This window comes from Phyllobates terribilis, unplaced genomic scaffold (assembly GCF_046119375.1).
Source record: "Phyllobates terribilis strain yellow unplaced genomic scaffold, ASM4611937v1 Scaffold_60__1_contigs__length_8166268, whole genome shotgun sequence".
NCBI lineage: Eukaryota > Metazoa > Chordata > Amphibia > Anura > Dendrobatidae > Phyllobates > Phyllobates terribilis.
In genome coordinates, this window is record NW_027362820.1 from 193,418 (window position 1) to 211,770 (window position 18,353).

Genomic DNA, 18,353 nt, shown 5'->3' on the forward strand with positions numbered 1-18,353 from the left:
ACTGGAGCCCACAATCTATTCTAATGAAATCTGCATTTTGCAAGCCAAAACCCAAAGCAGAAACACCGAACATGAGGTCATAGAAGGCATATTACCTAAGTGGCCCAGGGTGCCGAGTGTGGCGCATACTCGGTCGGTACCCTGGACCACGTACAACAGAAGTCAAGGCATATTACCTATCTTGTCTTCTTGTCTACAAGTTTTGACCTGGCCCTCATGTTGAACACTTCCTCTAACATCTAACCAGCATCTTCTGGGCACTTGTCTTGTTATTATTTTTAGGCTACCCCAGGATCATTGACATGCTACACTAGGTCTATTGCTTTATACGCTTGGCCTCATTCTACTTGTACATACTTGCTCCTTTGTGGTTCAGAATACATGTGTGTGTGTGTATGTATATGTATTTATGTATATATATATTATATATTTAACTATTTGTGTATTTATACAATCATTGTATTTTATGTAGTGTGGGCACCCGCTTCTGCAGTGCCACCATGTAACCAATTGCTTGTGAAATAAAGGTTTTTCACTGACCTCATGTTCGGTGTTTCAGGGCTTGGAAGGGAAGGAGCGCCATTTGACTTTTTGAAAGTAAAGTTTGCTTGAATAATTAGCGGACGCCATGTCGCGTTTGGAGAGCCCCTGATTTGCCTAAACAGTGGAAACCCCCCACAAGTGACACCATTTTGGAAACTAGACCCCTCAGGTGCTTCACAGAAGTTTATAATATTGAGCCATAAAAATAAAATTTTCACATTTTTCCAGCAAAAATGTTTTTCAGCCCCCACTTTTGCATTTTCATAAGGGTAACAGGAGAAATTTCACCATACCATTTGTTGTGTAATTTCTCCTGAGTACACAGATACCCCATATGTGGGGGAAAACCACTGTTTGGGCGCACGGCAGGGCTCAGAAGGGAAGGAGCCCCATTTAACTTTTTGCATGTCAAATTTGCTTGAATAATTAGCGGACGCCATGTCGTGTTTGGGGAGCCCCTGATGGAGCTGTATGGCAGCTTGTTTTTTGCGGGCCAAGATGACGTTTTCAGCGGTACCATTTTTATTTACATTTGTCTTTTTGATCTCGTTTTATTTGGCTGTTTGATGATAAACCACCATTTTTTGCTTAGTTTTTTTATTTTTACCGTGTTCACTAAAGGGGTTAACTAGTGGGACAGTTTTATAGGTCAGGTCGTTCCAAACGCGGTGATACCAAATATGTGTACTTTTATTGTAGGTTTTTTTTTCCACTTTTTTACTTAGTCCCACTATGGGACTTTCACTTTCTGCAGTCTGATCGCAGCTATAATATATAGCAGTGCAGGATCACTGCTGTACATTATAACCTGTCAGTGCAGCAGACACCAGTTACTTTGATCATGCACTGAGCATGATCCAAGTAACTTTCTGGTGTCCCGGATGTCATCATGACAACATCGGGTCACCATGGCAACGATCGGGACCCTGTGCTGATGGCGCGGGGTGTCCGATCCAAGAGCAGAGGGGCTTCTGTCCCTCTGTTTGGTTTCTAAATGCTGAGATCGCAGCACTTAGGGGGTTAAAGTGCTGGGAGCCTTGCGGATACCACTCCTGGTTTGGCTGGTGTGTGGTTTGGCAGCGGCAACTGCACCTCACAGGGCACGGACGTGCAGGGGAGAGGGGAAACGTGTAATTCACACAGGAGGTGGGATTTCTTGCGGGCCCCGCGACGGGAACGCATCAGAAACTTGTAGGAATAAAAAAACATTTCATAGGAACAAGACTTCTAATATGAGGCATACAGGTACAGTGGGTACGGAAAGTATTCAGGGCCCTTTAAATTTTTCACTCTTTGTTTCATTGCAGCCATTTGGTAAATTCTAAAAAGTTCATTTTTTTCTCATTAAAGTCCACTCTGCACCCCATCTTGACTGAAAGAAAACAGAAATGTAGAAATTTTTGCAAATTTAATAAAAAAGAAAAACTGAAATATCACATGGTCATAAGTATTCACACCCTTTGCTCAGTATTGAGTAGAAGCACCCTTTTGGGCTAATACAGCCATGAGTCTTCTTGGGAATGATGCAACAAGTTTTTCAGACCTGGATTTGGGGATCCTCTGCCATTCTTCCTTGCAGATCCTCTCCAGTTCCTTCAGGTTGGATGGTGAACGTTGGTGGACAGCCATTTTCAGGTCTCTCCAGAGATGCTCAATTGGAGCACCCACTGTAGGTATAGATTTACATTTCTATCACGTTTACACCATTTTAGAGGTCAGATAAGTCCCAGCGGGTGACAGATTCCCTGTAACTTATCTACTACAGCCTTAACTGAGGACCGATACAGACTCGTCATATGGTATAAACTTTGTACCCACTTACAATTTCAACCTTTTTTCCACAATTTGTGATGTCAACAAATTCATCAGGAATATCCCTCTTAGAAATCATTCTGACAATGATGGAATTAATGTACATTGTGGTGAATTGAATCCAGAAAACGCCTTCAGGTCATTACGCTTTACGGAGAAACTTTCACTGTTCTGCTTGGAAAAAGAAAATACTCAGAACAGTACTGCTGATAATCTCATCAAGATGTCATTAGTGTACCAAATCCAAATTTATATCCAGTACAAAAACACAAACCAGCTGTGGATCAATTACAAAATAAGAGAATCAGAGCTGAAGACGCTTTCTGAGAAATTCCAAGATGGATGAATTTATACCAGCAATATCCAACCCAGTTTACAGTGCGCCCTACAACAACTCAGAACCAAGAACAACTTATCAAAACCTCAGACATAGGAGGCTCAGTGGTTGTCACGGATAAAAGGATTATGTGAACTGGGTTGAAGATATGCTGTTTGACAATAATGTGTAAAGGCGTTTATCAGATAATCCAACTCAGCCTGTTAAAACTAAACTTTTTACTTTGTTGGAACAAGGTTTCAGTTTAGGGTTTTTTCAAAGAAAGAAATGTAGTATCTGAAAATAGAAAATCCTGCCATGCCAATATTTGTATGCTCTGCCCAAAGCCCACAAAGAAATATATCCACCCCCCATGAGACCAATCGTGTCTGGCATTGGCTTTCTGGGTGAGAGGCTGGGGGAGTGGGTTGCCTGGCTCCTCCAGACCCTCGTCCAGAGGGCACCTGGTTTCCTTCAGGATAGTACTGAGATGTTGCAGGCCATGAGTGACATCATATGGCAACCATAATAATAATTTTTATTTTTATAGCGCCAACATATTCCGCAGCACTTTACAATTTTAGGGGGGGCTTGAACAGACAAAAAGACATTACCAAATAAGCATAACTCAGATATTAAAAGGAGTGAGGGCCCTGCTCACAAGCTTACAGTCTATGAGGAAATAGGGGAGACACAAAAGGTAACATATACATATTTTGTATAATACAGCCATAATATGCTAAATAGGGTAAGTACATAACACTACATGAACTGGTCACCAGCCAGTATGTGGGGAAGAGGCATCGGTGTATCGGTTGGTGAGGAATATGATCCTGGCTGCTGCATTCTGGATGGATTGGAGAGGGGAAAGTTTAGAAAGAGGGAGGCCGATAAGTAAAGAGTTGCAATAGTCTAGATGAGAATGAATAAGAGCTACAGTGAGTTTTTGCCGAGTCAAAGGTAAGAAAAGTCCTGATTCTTGAAATGTTCTTGAGGTGTAGATGACACGAGCGAGAGAGTGATTTGATGTGAGGAGTGAATTAAAGATCTGAATCGAGTGTGACCCCAAGACAGTGGGCTTGTTGCTGGGGAGTAATGATGGAGCCACAAACAGAAATGGCAATATCGGGCACAGGTAGGTTAGTGGAGGGAGGAAATACGAGCAGTTCAATTTTTGACAGATTCAATTTTAGATAGAGGGAGGGCATAGTGTTAGAGACAGCGGAAAGACAATCACCGGTATTTTGTAATAATGCAGGGGTGATGTCCGGAGAAGAGGTGTGTAATTGGGTGTCATCAGCATAGAGATAGTACTGAAAACCGAATCTGCTGATTGTTTGTCCAATAGGAGCAGTGTATAAGGAGAAAAGAAGGGGGCCTAGGACTGATCCTTGAGGGACCCCGACAATAAGGGGAAGGGAAGAGGAGCTGGTAAAAGATACAGTGAAGGAGCGGTCCAAATTTTTCTTGGATAGTTTCTCATTGTATTCATCGATCCCCCCCAAAATAGCTCTTTATGCTCTAAATTTTCACTTTTCACATGAAAAAATACAGTAAGTTTTCATCAGATTTACAATTATTTGTTTTGGATGTTGTACATTTGCTCATACAAAACAATTATTTTTCATTTAATGAAACATTACATGCAAATCAATGGAGTTTCAATGGGGGCAAAATACTCCCCCTCTTTAGCCAACTTAGTTTTGAGCTGAGATGAGGAGTCGTATGTATACTGCGTGGACAATCCATATAGAGACTTTATATGGTGATGCGGCAGATACATCAGAATTCCATATCATCGATGTATCTGCTGTACAAAATTAATTATTTCAATTGCTACCCATTTATCTTAAGGTTTACTTTCCATCAAGAACGGACACACACAGATTTTTTGTATTTAAATCTGGTTGGCATTCCCTCTAAAACTATAATCACCTCAACTTTCAGAAAAGTATAGCAGGTAATACAATCCTGCACACAAAGAGTCATCACCCAAAACATGCAACTAGAGGTGTACCTGTAGAGGAGATGATCCTGGCAAAATGTAATTGTAGCATGGAAACTGACTAAGAGAAGTAAGAAACATCAGAAATAGACAATCCAAGAGAGGTTATAGCAATTGGAGGCTAAATAGAGACGAAAAAATAGTTGTGGACAAAACCCGGTTCAAACATAAATCTAATCAATCAGATCATAAGGACGTCCCCCTACACTTGTCCTGCAATACAGCAGTCAGTTTCCTCAATTAAAACAATCGATTATAGTAATTTATCCATTTTGATAGAGGACCCAGATATAGCTAAAATAATCAAAGGTGGGTGTAGTAGTATCCAGAAAAGCACCATCTTTGGATCGAGCCTCTCCCCTAGATTTTTGACAACTACACAAGCTGCTTCCTCTAGTTTTCTACACTTAAAGGGTTTTTTCAAGTGTGGAACAACATCCGGCAAAACATGCAAATACTCCCACAAATGTCAGAATTTTACTGACTGAAGTAACAAAAACACCGATCAGATCAAAACGTCTCTTAATTATAACACGAGCAGTGTAATATACAAGATGGAGGCACGGCCGGCAATCTACAATATGTCGGCAGCACAAAACGCCGGTTACAGGCTGGAATCAGAGAACGTATTAATGATATCGAGAACAAAGGTGCAAATAGAAACATATCACAAATCTCCAAACATTTTATACAGGAACATCAAAGTCATCTCAGCACATTAATCATTTATGCAATTGATAAAACACATAAACCCCTTAGAGGTGGTGATACGGAGAAGATACTGAGAACCAGATAGGCTTGGTGGTCTGTCAGCGAAGCACCGGGGTACCGCATGGTGTAAATCTGAGAAGGGACATCATGCTTTTCTATTACATCTCCATCTCCACCCTGCTCTTCCTCTCACACTTCTTATCGGCATTTGCTGTTTCTCCATCTCTTGATCACCAGGATTAGAGCCTCCATTAGTCTCTCCATCTGCCTTGAAACACTGCGGCCTTGGATCTTTATATACGGAAAAACTCCGTTCTTTATGGGGGGCTGTATACAAGTTTACTGAAAAGACGGCCCGTAAATCCCCGCTGTGACTAGTCTGTCTCCCCCCGAATGATCTGTTCTCCTTCCGCAGCATATGGCTGACACGCCAGCTTGTCTCCACCTTAGATACCCAGCGATTGTTAGCGTGCGGCTTCCACACATGTTCTTCTAATAGGAGATTTTTCTTATCTCGCTAATTTTGAATCATTGTGTAAACCTGTTCTGTATGCATTGCAGTCTATTGTTAGATTACCGGTCTTGTGTATTTTGATGCCATATAGTGAGTAAATGTCGTCACTAAGAATTCTTATAAAACACAAAAAAAAACAGAAAATATATAAAAATGTACTATATTATCGTAATTGTGCTCCTCTTTATGCTTGTACACACAGTCACTGAGTATTTCAATCAAATTTATGTAGCATGCGTTAGAATAATAAATCAATACCAAATTTGGCATTTTATTTAGCTTAAGTTGAAATTATTTAAGCTAATGTATAATAATATGGAGTCACATATTGTACATAAGGGTTTATCATCTCTCCATAGCTAATATGAGATCACATATACTCACAATAGATTGGCAGCAGGTTTATACGTCTGTATTTATATACGATTAGTTCTATGTATAGCTGCCTCACTTAAAGCGCACTTGTCAGCAGGATTGTGCAAACTAAAGTACATACACAGTCAGGTGGGCGACATTACACTGATTGACATGATACCTTTGTTGATGAAATCCATCCAGTGGTTCTTGTGTAATCTTTATATTCATTTCTGAGATAATGATATGCTCGTGCTCTGGGGCGGGCATTTGGGGAGGGGCTTTATCTTGGTGCTCTACTTGTGTATTCCTTTGTCTGCTTTCTGATAGGTCACTGTGCGTTCAGTGACCTGCCCCCTATTTTAAATAATGCAAATGCAATTGCGTATATGAAAGTCTGACATTTATATGCATGAAAACGGTGCCCGCGCAATAGCATCTCCCATTTGCCGATAGATGCTACTGCGCAAACGCGGCCGGCGGTGCCATATTGTTGGAGGAAAAAAAGAATTGCCTGCAGCAATATGGCGCCCGCGCAGTATCACATACTAGAAGTAGATTAGAAAAACTCCAGCACCTTCTCCGTATCCATCACAAGAGATGTGAAGTTAAAACGTCCATTTTATTAGTTCCATTAAAAAAGCGCCATATGTAAGGCAGACCGTACGTGTTTCCAACCAAACAGGGGTTCTTAATCATAGGTTACATTGCTGTAGTTAAAAGACACATATATATATATATAAATATATATATATAAATATATACAGTATATGGACTGAAAACAAAAGAGAAAATAGGGTTGAGACCAATCTCTTCCCTTTCATTGGGAATAGGATGAAGACTGTTTAGTTTTCTGACCTTACTAGCCCCGCCTCTTTTGTAATCCGCTACCGGGTGCATCGCTCATTCTCCATCTCCTGTGTCACGCTCGGTGGGTGCGCATGCGCAGCCGGCGGCGCTCGTGGACTTCTGGTCAGGCGCACCTAGGAGGGCGAAGCGTTCCACGCTTGCGTTCCAAGAGCCGGAACCGGAAGTCTCTTCAGTAGTTACGAGATGCCAGACGGCGTTCATGCGCCCAATACACCGAGCGTCACATGTACATATCAGTGCGATTTGATAGGGCACGGGCTCTATTTAAGGAGCCAGTTAAGCTACAGTGGTTAACGCCCCCTGGAAGAAGCATGGTGAAATGCCGTCGTCGGGGAGCAGCACCAGGATCACTGGGTCACTTTCTCTCTCCTCTGGCTGTAAGTAATTGACATTATGACAACTGGGGATATAGTGGTTGGGTCTCAGCACAATATTATTATCTGAATGTCCCTTTGATATAGCTATATTGGGGCAATAAGCCCATGCTGCTGCACTGACACTTTATAGGACATTTGCACTTTATACACTCTGGTCATCATGTATCAAAAAACTGGATTGTTGATATCTGTATATCTATTAGGGTAACATGCCCATGCTGCTGGCACTGACACATTATAGGGCATTTGTACTTTATACCCTCTGGCCAGTAAGCAATAAAAGCTGGATTGCTGATATCTATATATTCATTGAGGGAATAAATATCTTAACCCTACCCTCAATCCTACAAGAGCCTTTGGATTGAGTCCCATATACATAATCCTGGACAGCTGAAAATGTTCCTGATTAACTTTTTAATCATTGTTTTGTTCTATGGAAAAAAACTTTTTTCTTTTAATATATGACTTAATAAAAACTGTAATTTTTTAAATTTCATTGTGTCTAGACTCCATTATACCCCTTAGTATTGCCTATAGGGGTGACGTGTGTTTTATGTGGGAATTGTTATTTATTAACTAATCTCTGATTTAAGGGCATGAAAATTCAAATTTCGCCAAATTTCTGATTTTTTCACAAAGTAACGCAAGTCACATCGAAGAAATTTTACCACTATCATGAAGTACAATATGTCACAAAAAACTCAGAATCAGTGAGATCCGTTGAAGCGTTCCAGAGTAATTACTTCATAAAGTGACAGTGGTCAGAATTGTAAAAATTGGCCTTCTCATTAACGTGCAAACCACATTCGGGGGTGAAGGGGTTAACACAACAAAAATAAAAATTGAACGAAGCGAATAATATATATCAAAACAAAGGAAAGTATCTACGTATCAGACAATTGTCTAGTACCAATAAGATGGTGACATATCTATGCTAGGATATGAATGGCAGACCATTTGGGAATAATCAGAAACACCAAACATGAGTTTGGTCAAAAACCTTTATTTCACCAGCAATTGGTTACATGGTGGCACTGCAGAAGCGGGTGCCCACACTACATAAAATACAGTGATTGTATAATACACAAACAGTTATATATGTACAGTAGGTGATATCCAGAAGTCTATTGATCCTATTCTGAACATTATTGGAGAGTTTGGTGAATGGTCAGGCCTGTCCATTAATTGGGATAAGTCGGTTATTCTACCATTTGATGATATCCCTAATTCAAGCATATTAGAACCTACACGAATACAAACGGTTGAGAAATTCTAATACCGAGTATAAGTATAATGATAAGATCTCAGGATTACATTGTACTGAATCTATATCTTCTTCTGGAGAAGTATAAAAAGAAGATAGATATGTGGTGGAGATTACCATTATCAGCTGTAGGAAGAGGGAACTTATTAAAAATGATATTGATGCCCCAACTCTTATACATTCTGCATAATGCCCCGATTTGGATCCATAATTCCCATTTTCAAAAAATTCATAGGAAGTTTCGTTCTCTTATATGGAAAAAGAAATCGGCTAGGATAAAATGTGAATATCTACAAAGTGACAAGGAATCTGGTGTTTTGGCGATTCCTAATGCACTAATATACAGTGGGGAAAAAAGTATTTAGTCAGCCACCAATTGTGCAAGTTCTCCCACTTAAAAAGATGAGAGAGGTCTGTAATTGACATCATAGTTAGACCTCAACTATGAGAGACAAAATGAGAAAAGAAATCCTGAAAATCACATTGTCTGATTTGGAAAGAATTGTTTTTCAAATTTTGGTGGAATATAAGTATTTGGTCAGTTACAAACCAGCAAGATTTCTGGCTCTCACAGACCTGTAACTTCTTCAAGAGGCTCCTCTGTCCTCCACTCATTACCTGTAGTACTGGCACCTGTTTGAACTTGTTATCAGTATAAAAAACACCTGTCCGCAACCTCAAACAGTCACACTCCAAACTCCACTATGGTGAAGACCAAAGAGCTGTCGAAGGACACCAGAAACAAAATTGTAGCCCTGCACCAGACTGGGAAGACTGAATCTTCAATAGGCAAGCAGCTTGATGTGAAGAAATCAACTGTGGGAGCAATAATTAGAAAATGGAAGACGTACAAGACCACTGATAATCTCCATCGATCTGGGGCTCCACACAAGATTTCACCCCGTTGGGTCAAAATGATCTCAAGAAAGGTGAGCAAAAATCCCAGAACCACACAGGGGGACCTAGTGAATGACCTGCAGAGAGCTGGGACCAACGTTACACAGGCTACCATCAGTAACACACTACGCCGCCAGGGACTCAGATCCTGCAGTGCCAGACGTGTCCTTCTGCTTAAGCTATTACATGTCCGGGCCCATCTGAAGTTTGCTAAAGAGCATTTGGATGATCCAGAAGAGTATCGGGAGAATGTCATATGGTCAGATGAAACCAAAGTAGAACTGTTTGGTAGAAACACAACTCGGCGTGTTTGAAGGAGAAAGAATGCTGAGTTGCATCCAAAGAACATACCTACTATGAAGCATGGGGGTGGCAACATCATGCTTTGGGGCTGTGTCTCTGCCAAGGGACCAGGACGACTGATCCGTGTACATGAAAGAATGAATGGGCTCATGTATCGTGAAATTTTGAGTGCAAACCTCCTTCCATCAGCAAGGGCATTGAAGATGAAACTTGACTGGGTCTTTCAGCATGACAATGATCCAAAGCACACCGCCAGGGCAATGAAGGAGTGGCTTCGTAAGAAGCATTTCAAGGTCCTGGAATTGTCTAGTGTCTCCAGATCTAAACACTATAAAAAACCTTTGGAGGGAGTTGAAAGTCTGTGTTGCCCAGCGACAGCCCCAAAACATCACTGCTCTAGAGGAGATCTGCATGGAGGAATGGGCCTACATACCAGCAACAGTGTGTGCCAACCTTGTGAAGACTTACAGAAAACATTTGACCTCTGGCATTGCCAACAAAGGATATATAACAAAGTATTGAGATGAACTTTTGTAATTGACCAAATACTTATTTTCCACCAAAATATGAAAAAAAAATTCTTTCCAAATCAGACAATGTGATTTTCAGGATTTGTTTTCTCATTTTGTCTCTCATAGCTGAGGTCGACCTATGATGTCAATTACAGGACTCTCTCATCTTTTTAAGTGGGAGAACCTGCACAATTGGTGGCTGACTAAATACTTTCTTGCCCCACTGTATTATATGGCAGCGCAATTGCAACATTTGGGTGGGTGGCATAGCGCTGCAAACCCAAATAGTATTAAGCGGTTAATTACCTCAGGAACACCGTGGAATATTCCTATTCATATAGTGGAACTGAATGACCTCGCACACAAGAAATCACTATACCCTACACTTGCTCTACTCTACAAGGTCTGGGATAGGGGTAAAGATATAATGGAAATAGGAGACTGCAATGAATCTACACCTATATGGTTTAATAATAAATATGCAGAGGTCTATAAATTAGAGGGATTCCGGAGTTGGGAGGATAAAGGAATATATACGATATAAAACATATATACGATATAAAACATATTATCTGAAGGAATACTTAAGTCCTTTGATCAATTAAAGGGGGAATTTGGGTTGACAAATAAACAATTCTATAAATCTCTACAGTTTCGGCATTCATTTAATGCACAATCAAGATGGACGCTCTTTTGGGTAGAAAATAATACTTTTGTTAATTTGCTTTTAGAGAAGGGAAATCCTAAGGGTCGTATTTCTGATATTTACTGAGTCCTTCTTGATAATTATTTAAAAATATTTCCTTCTCCAGCTAGACAAAAATGGATGGAGATAAAGGTCCAATTTCTGAGGATCAATGGGGAGCGGTATTAGAACTGGTTCCCCAATTATCTTTATATGAGGCGCAGAGATTTTCCCAGATCATATTAATACATAGGAAATATAAGACGTCTAGATTCCTATGTAACATAGGATACCGGACTGCCGCTGAATGTCCAAGATGTAACATGGATGCTGCGGGCCTATTACATACGCTATGGGAATGCCGGGAGTCAGGTAAATACTGGAAAGGAGTTCTGTCTATTATAAAGAGGGTATATAAAATAGATATTCAACCAGACCCCAAAGAATGCCTATTAGGTATATTAGAAGATGATATGGAATTTGACCCAATTTCAATAGGGATTTCACATATTTTATTTCAAGCTAGGAAACATATTGCATCCAAATGGATTAACCCCTCACCTCCAGAAATGAGTGAACTCAAAAATAGGATAAATAACATTATCACATTAGAAAAAGGGGTATATAAAAAACAAAACTGAATGAATAAATTAGAGAAAATATAGGGCTTATGGTTGGATACACCTGGAATGCCATCAAGGGGGTTATTGTTGGAGAGACAATGACTTATGGGGGAGGGGGGTATTGGCGAGGTCTAATGTTTCATTGTAATGTGTATTGGAATTCCTTAACATGTGGTATGGGTAATATAGCCCACCTATATGTGTATAGGATTATAATGTTTATTACAATATTATGGTTATATAAAAGATTTCAAGAATGTAGAATGTTAATTGTAAGATATAGTAACTGCAAGTTATCAGACGGTAATGGGCAAGCTGAAAGTATATATAGGAGAGATGCATGTATGTGATCCCTATGGTATGTTATTTTATTATTGTATGTACTGGTTTATTGTTTTGTAACAAAAAAACTAATGAAAAAATCTCAATAAAAATGTCTTAAAAAAAAAAAGAATAGGAAAAAGGCTTCTCACTTGTGTGAATTCTCTGGTGGTTATTAAGATGCGCTTTCTGGTTAAAACATTTCCCACATTCTGAACATGAAAAAGGCTTCTCCCCTGTGTGAGTTCTCTGGTGCTTAACCAAAGCTGATTTCTGGTTAAAACATTTCCCACATTCTGAACATGAAAAGGGCTTCTCCCCTGTGTGGGTTCTCTGGTGGTTATCAAGAATCACTTTACAATTAAAACATTTCCCACATTCTGAACATGAAAAAGGCTTCTCCCCTGTGTGGGTTCTCTGGTGGTTATTAAGATGCGCTTTCTGGTTAAAACATTTCCCACATTCTGAACATGAAAAAGGCTTTTCCCCTGTGTGAGTTCTCTTGTGGTTATCAAGAATCATTTTACAATTAAAACATTTTTCACATTCTGAACATGAAAAAGGCTTCTCCCCTGTGTGTGTTCTCTTGTGGTTATCAAGAATCATTTTACGATTAAAACATTTTCCACATTCTGAACATGAAAAAGGCTTCTCCCCTGTGTGAGTTCTCTGGTGATTAATCAAATCTGATTTCTGGTTAAAACATTTCCCACATTCTGAACATGAAAAGGGCTTCTCCCCTGTGTGGGTTCTCTTGTGTTTATCAAGAATCATTTTACGATTAAAACATTTTCCACATTCTGAACATGAAAAAGGCGATTAATCAAATCTGATTTCTGGTTAAAACATTTCCCACATTCTGAACATGAAAAAGGCTTCTCCCCTGTGTGAGTTCTCTTGTGGTTATCAAGAATCATTTTATGATTAAAACATTTTCCACATTCTGAACATGAAAAAGGCTTCTCCCCTGTGTGAGTTCTCTGGTGCTTAATCAAATCTGATTTCTGGTTAAAACATTTCCCACATTCTGAACAGGAAAAGGACTTCAACCCTGTGTGGGTTCTCTGGTGGCTATTAAGATGCGCTTTTTGGTTAAAACATTTTTCACATTCTGAACATGAAAAAGGCTTCTCCCCTATGTGAAGTCTCTGGTGCTTCACAAAATCTGATTTCTTGTTAAAACATCTCCCACATTTGGAACAAAAAAATCTATTGTCCACTGTGTGAATTTTTTGATGTTTAAGAATAGACTTTTCGAGGGTAAAACTATTTCCATTTTCTGAAAGTGAAAATGACTTCTTTCCTTTATGAGCAGTTCGTTTTTTAATGCTTATTTTTTTATTTTGACATTCCTTAGTAGTCAGTAATGAATCAGAAGACAGAACCTGTTTCAAAGGATCAGATGACAGATCTTTGCTGTGAAGGGATGATGGTATATCTGGAGTAATGGCATTCACTTCAATTGTATCCTGTGGGATCTCAAGATCATCCGATTTAAAAATCTCCTGTCCCTCTAATCTCCTGGTATAGTCATCTACCAAGAAAAAAACAATTATTAATTTTGAATAAAATATCCTTGAATTTATATTTTTGAACATTTCTACTTAAAATGTCTGTAGAAATGACAAGTTATTGACAGAATGACAGTTCACAGTCTAATTGAAAACCTCATAGAATAAACCAGTGGAGCATAGTGTTCAACTGTTTGTTCATTCAGCCTCCAAAATATGGAATAAGAAGCCATCAAAAAAGGTTATGTAGGTGAAAATTATACCAATAAAAGCTTCTACTCATCAATAAACCGATCCAGCAATCTCCGCTCTCCTAAAATCAAATCTCCCCTCCGCTACTGAGCCTTGCAGTGCGCCAAAACCACATTTAGCCTCCATGTATTTGGCATTACTATAGTGAGTGTAGCATCGGCGTCTCTGCCCCCTGCCAGGCAGAGACGCCGTCCCTCTCACCTCCTCGCTCCCTGCGCTCCCCGCCCGGCGTCCTCCAGCGCTCCTCTTCCTGCTGCTGCTGGCGCGCGCTGCTTCCCGGGCACTGTGCTTAGGGCGCGCGCTCCCTCTCTCTTAAAGGGGCCGCGCGCGCCGTCCTAAGGAGTTCCCGGCCAATAGCCGGAGGTCCTCCCATATATAAAAATGGAGGTGCCTGAGCAATAGTTGTTGCACAGTGTTCTTACCTCTGCTTCAGCCCTAAGGTCCCGCTGCAAGCCTGACTACTAGTCCTGCCCGCCAGCCTGACTCCCAGTCCTGTCCGCCAGCCTGACTACTCTCCAGCCCGACAGGCTGTCTTCCCTTCAGTCCGCCAGTCTGTCTATGGGCTCTGCCAGCCCACTTACCTGGAAGCACCTGCCTGTTACCTGCCGTGCCTGCCAGCCCGCTTACCTGGAAGCACCTGCCTGTTACCTGCCAGCCCGCTTACCTGGAAGCACCTGCCTGTTACCTGCCGTGCCTGCCAGCCCGCTTACCTGGAAGCACCTGCCTGTCACCTGCCTGTTACCTGCAGGCCTCCGCCGTCACTTGCCGTGACCACCTGACAGCCTACCTAGAGACTCCTGCCAGCACTTGCCGTGCCTACCTGACAGCCTACCTAGAGACTCCTGCCAGCACTTGCCGTGCCTACCTGACAGCCTACCTGGAGGTTTCTGCTTGTTATCTGCCGTACCTACCTGGAGGTTCCTGCTTGTCACCTGCCTTGTCTGCCAGTCCATCTACCTGGATCACTCGTCAGCCTGCCTGCTGCTCCCATCTGCAATACTCCCTACTATCTGTACCGTGGGAGTCACCAGCTCCCATACAAGGTCGTCCCCAGAGTAACACCTGGTCCCTCTGCTCGGACCCTTCCTGGTCACGGAGTCGATTGAGCCGCCGTACAACCATGGTCGCTTCGAGCTGATACCTAGTTACGCCCCTCTGGGTCCCTCCTTGTACCGCAGCACAGAGGTTCCACCTCCCGGACCCGTAACAGTTTGCTCGGGCCATAGAACCCAGTGGCCCCCAAGCCCCCTCGCTTACTGACCTGTACCAGGAGGTCTCTCGTCAGAGAGACCAACAGGAAACCATCCTGAACTATCTGCGGAATGTCAACTCCCATCTGGACACGCTGTCTGTCCCACCTGTGTCCGCCTCAAGTCGTGCGACTCCCGCTTCGGCAGCACCGCTGCTCACCAATACCACGGCATCCAGCCCAGGTCCCCGGCTTTCTGCGCCTCCTCGTTTTGGAGGTGACCTCGTCTCATGTCGGGGCTTTCTGAACCAGTGTACGCTGCACTTTGAACTTTTGGCACATCAATTTCCCTCCGACCGGGCCAAGCTGGCATTCATCATGTCTCACCTCACCGGGGAAGCACTGGCATGGCTCAACCCCCTATGGGAGAGAGGGGATTCCCTGGTGTCTGATCTTCTGGCTTTCCTCTCTGCCTTCCGGAAGGTCTTTGATGAGCCCGGACGAAAATTTCTACTGCCTCCTCATTGCTCCGTCTCCGCCAAGAGAGTCTCACCGTGGCCCAGTATGCCATACGCTTCCGTACCCTTGCTTCTGAGCTGACCTGGGGCAACGAAGCCCTGGTGTCCACCTTCTGGGAGGGTTTTTCCGGTCGGATTAAGGACGAGTTAGCCGGCCGGGACATTCCTACCACCTTGGATGATCTGGTGTCACTTGCTACTCGGATCGACATCCGTTTCCTGGAACGTGCTAAAGAGACTACCCGGGAGAGAAAATTTCCTCGCCTTGCTCCTACTTTCCAGAGACCTGCCTCTCAACCAGCTACTCCACGGGCACGCTCGCCCGAACCTATGCAGATCGACCCGACCAAGATGGTCAAATCTCACCAAGAGTCACGCCAAGCAGAGGGGAGCTGTTTCTATTGTGGCAGTAAGGAGCACTTCATCCGTTCCTGCCCGGAGAAGCTGGGAAATTCCAGTGTCTAGGACCGCTCGGAGAGGTCGTCCTAGGCAAAAGTAAACCCTCTCCGTCCATGACTTTGTCTGTCTCTATCTCCTGGGCAGAGAACCGTTACTTTGAAATTGCTCACCTGGATTCTGGAGCCGCTGGAAACCTCATTTCCCAGTCCTTGGTAGAGAGATATCGGATTCCCACCAAACCTCTGGCTGAACCATTGGCAGTCGCCTCCGTGGATGGAAGACTCCTTCCGGTGACCATCCTGCTTGTCACAGAACCTATAACCCTGCAGGTGGTAATGCTGCATTCTGAGAGGATCTCCTTCCATGTGCTCATGTGCTATCCGGACTCTCTCACTCCCTATTGCTAGGTCTACCCTGGCTTCAGAGACATGAACCCGTGCTGAACTGGCAATCCGGTGAAGTACTCTGGTGAGGGCAGGATTGCCATAGGACCTGCCTGGTTCCGGTTCGCCCGGCTCGTCCTCCACCTACCCCGGCTAATTTGCCCGGTCTACCGGCACCTTACTGGCCCTATGCAGATGTCTTCGATAAAAAGGAAGCAGAGACACTGCCACCTCATAGGCCATATGATTTCCCGATCGACCTGGTACCCGGTGCCACTCCACCCCGTGGGAGTATTTAACCGTTGTCGTCGGCCAAAACCTGGGCCATGTCGGAGTACATCGAGGAGAATCTGGCCAGGGGATTCATCCAGAAATCTACCTCCCCGGCTGGAGACGGATTCTTCTTCGTCAAGAAGAAAGATGGTTCATTATGCCCCTGTATTGACTATAGAGGACTCAACCAAATCACGGTCAAAAACAAATACCCCCTGCCGCTCATCTCCGAGTTGTTTGACCGTCTTAAGGGAGTTAGGATCTTTACCAAGCTAGATCTACGTGGGGCATATAACCTGGTCCGGATCCGTCAAGGAGACGAGTGGAAGACGGCATTCAATACCCGGGATGGTCACTATGAATACAGTGTGATGCCCTTCGATCTCTGCAATGCTCCCGCCGTCTTCCAAGAATTGGTCAACAACATCTGGACCTAGACGATATCTTGGTCTTCTCTCCGGATCTTCCCACACACTGGAGGGATGTTCGTCAGGTCCTGCTTAGGCTCAGGCAGAATCACCTCTATGCAAAATTTGAGAAGTGCCTCTTCGAGCAAACCTCTCTTCCATTCCTGGGCTATGTTATCTCCCAGACAGGCTTACGAATGGATCCCGAGAAACTCTGCTGTCCTAAAGTGGCCCCGTCCGGAGGTGTTGAAGGCAATTCAGCGATTCCTGGGCTTCGCCAACTATTATCGTCTCTTCATCCCGCACTTCTCTTCCCGGACTGCTCCCATCTCTGCGCTCACCTGTAAGGGAGCAAATCCCAAGGAATGGCCGCCCGAAGCTGAGGAGGCCTTCCTTTCCTTAAAACAAGCCTTCTCCTCTGCCCCAGTGCTGCACCATCCGGACTGCAACAAACAGTTCTTCCTGAAGGTTGATGCTTCCTCCTCCGGAGCCGGAGCGGTGCTCACCCAAAAATCTTTATCCGGGAGAATGGTAACCTGCGGCTTCTTCTCCAAACTCTTCTTCCTCGTCTGAGCGCAACTACTCCATAGGAGACCAAGAACTGTTGGCCGTTAAATTGGCGCTGGAGCAGTGGCGTTACCTGCTTGAAGGGGCTCTATACCCAGTGATCATCTATACGGATCACAAAAACCTGGCATATCTCCAGAATGCCCAAAGACTCAATCCGCGTCAGGCCCGGTGGTCTTTGTTCTTCGCCCGCTTCAACTTTATCCTACATTACCGCTCAGCGGGCAAGAATGTCAAAGCCGACGCCTTGTCCCGATCCTTCCTGTCCTCCAATCAAGAGGAGGAGCCTATGCACATCATCGACCCCTCCAAAGTGATGACTGTGGCCCCCTTGGATCTGACTCGTCTTCCACCCGGTAAGACGTTTGTAGCGGTTCCAGATCGTGAGAAGGTTCTTCACTGGGGTCATTCATCTAAACTAGCCTGCCATGCTAGCCAAAAGAAGACCTTCCTGCTTATTACCCGGCATTACTGGTGGCCTACCCTGCACAAGGATGTGGCAGACTTCGTCTCGGCCTGTTCGTCCTGTGCCCGCAACAAAGTTCCCAGACATCTTCCAGCCGGTCGCCTCCTGCCTTTTCCTGTACCTGCTGCCTCATGGCAGCACATTGCCATGGACTTTATTACCGATATCCCTGTTTCTGCCGGTTGTACAGTCATTTGGGTGGTCGCTGACCGCTTTTCTAAAATGGCCCACTTCAGCCCTCTGCCTGGTTTCCCGTCTGCATTAGAGCTGGCTAAGGATTT

General features: G+C 43.4%; 1 pseudogene; it reads right to left on the reverse strand.

Annotated features, from left to right (window-relative positions):
• Positions 1–12,045: 12,045 nt before the first annotated feature.
• Positions 12,046–18,353, reverse strand: part of LOC141192322 (uncharacterized) — a 40,192-nt pseudogene continuing 33,884 nt past the window's right edge.